This window comes from Echinops telfairi, unplaced genomic scaffold, assembly GCF_000313985.2.
Source record: "Echinops telfairi isolate 266 unplaced genomic scaffold, ASM31398v2 ScPeMD7_3;HRSCAF=10, whole genome shotgun sequence".
In the NCBI taxonomy this organism is placed as follows: domain Eukaryota; kingdom Metazoa; phylum Chordata; class Mammalia; order Afrosoricida; family Tenrecidae; genus Echinops; species Echinops telfairi.
This window is the reverse complement of record NW_022103899.1, coordinates 39859485-39864985: the sequence shown is the minus strand read 5'-3', so window position 1 is coordinate 39864985 and position 5501 is coordinate 39859485.

The following is a 5501-nucleotide window of genomic DNA, read 5'->3' as shown; positions in this document are numbered from 1 at the left end:
TGTCTCTGTCCCAGTGACTGTCCCTGTATGTCTCTGTCTCTACCTTTACCTTTTTCTATATATGTCTATTTCTATCTTTCTGTCTATCAATCTATGGAGGGATACATATGCATGGATACAGAGAACTAGGTTTATCACACAGTTGTAGCATGTGGCAAGTGCCAACTCCATCGGTCTGAAAAGGTGCAGAAGACTTCCTGTGGCGCATGTAACTGCAGAATCAATTGGGTTTTTAGGTGTCATCAAGCCAGTCCCAACTCGAATGCACAACCGAACAAAAGGCCACCCAGTCCTGCCCCGTCCTCAAACTGCTTCCCATCTTTGAACCCACTGTTACAGTCATTGTGTCAATCCATTTGCCAAGGGCCTTCTCTCTCACTGTCTCTCTCCCACCAACCATGATGTCCTTCTCAAGCGGCTGGTCTCTCCTGATAACATTCCAAAGTAGTTGAAGTGAGGTCTGAGCATCCTTACCTCTAAGGAGCATTCTGGCTATACTTAATCCAAGAGAGATCGGTTTGTTCCTTTGGCAGCCCATGGTACTTTCAACATTCTTTTCCAGCACCATGGTTCAAATGCATTGCTTTTTCTTTTGGTCTTCCTTATTCAATATCCTACTTTCACATGCATATGAGGCAATTTAAAAAGCCATGGCTTGGGTCACGTGCACTTTGCTTAAAGTTGGCATACTTCTTCTTTGATCATCTAGACCGGGCTTGTGCAGATTTACCTAATGCAAAATGTGTGTTGATCTCTTTAGCGCTGCTTCCATGAGCATTGGCTGTGGATTTTGATTTTCTTTACATTGAGTTGTGATCCATGCTGAAGGCTGCTCCCTCCTCTTCATCATCATGTTCTTCAAGTCCTCCTCATTTTCCACAAGCAAGGTTGTGTCATATGGGTATGACTAGTTGTTAATAAACCTTCTTCCTATGCAATGTATCTGATTATTTGCTTATGGTCAGATAGCAGGCTGATGAGAACTCCCAAGATTTGCAGGTTGGTGTAGGCTTCTAGCTGCACAGGTGTATGAATTCCAGGTCAGCAGGTAACCTGGCCGGCTGCAGACAACTCTCAGGATTGGCAGCCTTTACAGCAGGACTCTGGCTCAAGTCAAAGAATCAGAGGTCATCTGATGAGCTAGATGCAGGATAAGATGAAGCAAAAACCAAACAAGCCTTGACAACAAGTGTCCAAACACACTGGAAACGCAATACACCTGAGAACAAAAAGACCGCATGCGATTTAATCATGGGAGAGGACTACATCCTATCAACCCAGTGATAATTCTGGTCCACTTAAACTGACAGCAACCTTAATCATCACAATAACTATTTCACTCTCACTTTACCTCAAGGGAGACACCATTGTTTTTAAAAATTAAAACAAAGAGAACATGAATAAATAAAATACATAGGTTAACTATTTGGGGGAAGTTATTATTATATACCTTTATCAATATATAATTGCTTAGTATTTACCCAATGAGAATATAAACCACTGGAGTACTCATATACTATATGTGATATTGCATGGTAGCGAAAATTTCAGGGGGGAAATCTCCCATAAGGAAGGTTTTCGTTATGTAATCACTAACTGTTATGAAGAAAATTAAAAGATGGTAATATGCAATGAAAACTTTGGGTGGGGAGAGAGATGAAATCTGGAATATTCAACTAGAAAGGACTATAATAGGTTAGCAGGAATTCTAGAGAAACATGGCAGGAAGATAAATTTACAATGAACTTTCAGGAGAAAGCCAAGGTTTGTGTAATCACGTGGTACTCTGAGACCTTACAGTGAACAATTATGAAACAAGCCAGATGCAAAGAACCACGGCTTCATGGTGTTGGTTGATTTACAAAACAGTGACAAAAATAGAATTCTCTGCAATTTACTTGGCAGTTTTTCAAAATGGAAATGAATTTTCAGGCTCTACATGGAACAGCAAACGTGAGCAGGAGGGTGGAAAGATTAAACCACAAGATTCAAATATTCATAACTCAGCCTCAACAGTGAACCTGCCAAAGGTTATTCAATATATTTAATATTTGTTTCTGTGTTCATAACATATTCCATGCTTGGCTTTCTAAACTTCCCTAGAAAATCAGAGGCAAAAAGAGAAAACCTCTCAAAATTATTCTACTGTAAACCCAGCAACAACCCATAATCAAAGACCAGTACAAATTGGAAGAAAGAAAGTTCAAATGTTTGCAACCTGAAATAGAATCCAATAAAAGAATCCAAGAAGGACCAAAAAGAAACTGGGAAGGTACTTTAACCTGTCCAATCATCTGTCCCCCAGATCAGAAACAAGAATATCAGCTGACCTTGAAATCTATCACATTCTTTTTAAGAAAGAAACAATTTGAAGGCAAGCAGAATATGTTGTTTCTTTATACAAATACAACTATTTTCCACATTAGTTCAGATTTTGTGACTCAAATACTAAATTAATACAAGGAGAATACATGGTAAATATTTCTGATCATTAATCTTGGAAACCCACAAGACCAAACCCACTTCCACTGAATGCCAAAAAAGAAGAAGAAGAAGAAGAAAAAGAAACCCAATTCTTTCACTTTATATGGAAGACAACAGCCCCATCTTCCTCCCCTGGAGGAGTAGGTATGTTTAACCACCAATATTGCCGCTAGAAGCCCACTGCTTACCCCGACTTCATCATTAGGGATTAATTTATCATAGAAGATGCATATGAACAACAATCTTTTAGGCAGAAATGCAAGATAGCATTTTGTAATTTGTCATGTGGTCTAATGGTTTAAATAGCTAGGAAATAAATCATGTAGACAGATAACCCCGTGTGATACTAAAAGATGCACATGGCATGGAAACTTGTAAGACACCTAAACAAGTTAGGAGCTAGACACATGCACCCAAACACATATGTACACACACACACACACCAGTCTTCCAGCTACTATTAGGATATAGGAGCTAGAAGATTTGGTTAATACTGTGCTTTATCCTTTCTGTTGGAAAGCAGTTTGATGGATCCTACTCATTAATAACCTAAGACCATTGAAAAGCATGAAAAATTGAATGAAACGGTGCATTTGCCTTGAGAAAAGGTGCCTCCAAGGGAAAATATATTAGTGGGATTAAAGTAGTGTTTAAGATATAAGAAGACAGTAAAGATATAGTTTCTATTTTTAAAAAAAGTCAAATATCATTAAGCGAAAATAGGCCAAGGAAGAGGGCATGGGAAAGGACATCATTATTTTATTCTGAAATTCAAAAGAACTTAGATATGTAAGGGATATGCATAGCATATAAATTATACACTACTGTTACGTCCTTCCTGACTCCTAGTGGCCTTTTAGGACAGGATAGAACTGCTGTCTTTGGGTTACAGGAGTAGAAAGCCCTGAATTCCCCCTGCTGAGCAAGTTGGTGGGTTCGAACTGCTGATTTTGTGGCTCACAGCTCAACTTGTAACCTCCACTCCACAAGGGCTCCTACAAAACTGCATTAAAAGAATTTCAATGGACACTATAGCTAAGCAAAAGCAAAATTTGCTCTTCAGTGGCAATATTCTTATTTTTCAATGGTCAAGCACATGTAGCTAAGAAAAAATTTATATACATTTATATAATATATATATATATATAATGTTTGCTGTTTTTAGGTACCCTCTAGTTGGGTCCAACTCATAGCGACCCTATGAACAACAGAACAAAGCACTGCGTGGTCCTGAGACATCTTTGCAATTGCTCATATGCCATAGCCCATTGATGCAGCCATAGTGTCGATCCATCTCTTTGAGGGTCTTCCTCTCTTTGCTGCCCCTTCACTTTACCAAAAATGATGTCCATCACTAGGGACTGGTCTCTCCTAATAACATATCCAAAGTATTTAAGACTAAGTATTGTTATCCTTGCTTCTAAGGAGCACTCTGGCCTTAGATGTTTGATCTTTTAGCAGGATGTGGTACTTCAAATATTTTTCTCCAGCACCATAATTCAAATGTATCTATTCTTCTTCAGTCCTCCTTATTCAAAGTCCAACTTTCACGTGCACATGAGGCATTGGAAAATACCATAACTGGTTCATGTGCACCTTAGTACTCAAAGCAACAACCTTGCTTATCAATACTTTTAAAAGAGGTCTTATGCAGAAGATTTACCTAACACAATACTGCTGTTTCCAGGAGCATTGATTGTGTATCCAAGCAAGACAAAATTCTTGACAATTTCAAACTTTATTCCATTTATCATGATGTTCTCCATTGGTCTGATTGTGAAGATTTTGATCTTGTTTACATTGAGTCGTAATACATACTGAAGACTCCAGTCCTTGATTTTCACCAGCAAGTGCTTCAAGTGCTCCACTTTCAACAAACAAGATTATATCATCTGCGCATATACACCAGGCTGTTAATAAGCCTTCCTCCAATCCTGATGCCACGTTATTCTTTATATAATCCAGTTTCCCTGATGATTTGCTCAACATACAGATTAAATATGCAATGGTGAGAGGATTCAACCTTGATGCACATATTTCCTGATTTTAAACCATGCAGTTCTGCTTGCACACCTGCCTGTTGATCCATGGGCAAGTCCTGAAGGAGTGCAATGAAGGGCTCTGGTACTCCCATTCTTCTCAGAGTTATCCACAGTTTGTTATGATGCAAGCAGCAGAATGCCTTTCCATAGTCAGTGAAACACAAGTAAGCATCTTTTTGGTCTTCTCTGCTTTGAGGCAAGATCCATCTGACATCAGCAGTCCTCTTCTAAGTCCAACTTGAACATCTAGCAGTTCCCTGTCAATGTACTGCTGTAATCATTGTTGAATGATCTTTAGCCAAATATTACTTGTATGTGGTATAAATTAAATTGTTCTATAGTTTGAACATTCTGTTGGGTTACCTTTCTTTGAAATGGGCACAAATATGCATCTCTTCCAATCAATTGGTCAAGCAGCAATCTTCCAATTTTCCTGGCATAGACAACTAGATGTTTCCAGGGCATCTTCAGTTGTCTGAAATATTTCCGTGGGTACTCCATCAATTCCTGGGGTCTTGTTTTTGGCTAATGCTTTCTGTATCACTTGAACTCCTTCCTTCAGCATCATTGGGTCTTGCTCATATGCTAATTCCTGAAATGGTGGAATGCTGACTAGTGCTTTTTGGGACAGTGACTCTGTGGGTTTTTTCCTATCTCCTTTTGATGTTTCCTGCTTCGCTTAATATTTTTCCCATAAAATCTTTCAAGATTGCTATCCCAGGCTTGATTTGTTTTGTTTTCAGTTCTATTCATTTCAGATATGCTGAGTGTATTCAGATAGACTTCCCTTTTTGCTTTCTAATTGTAGGTCTTTGTATATTTCATTATAATATTTGGCTTTGTCTTCTCAAGCTGCCCTTTGAAATCTCCTATTCAGCTCTTTGACTTCATCCCTTCCACTATTTATGTTAGCTACTCCATGATTAAGAGAACTCTCAGAGTCTTTTCTGACATCCACTTTGGTCTTTTCTTTCT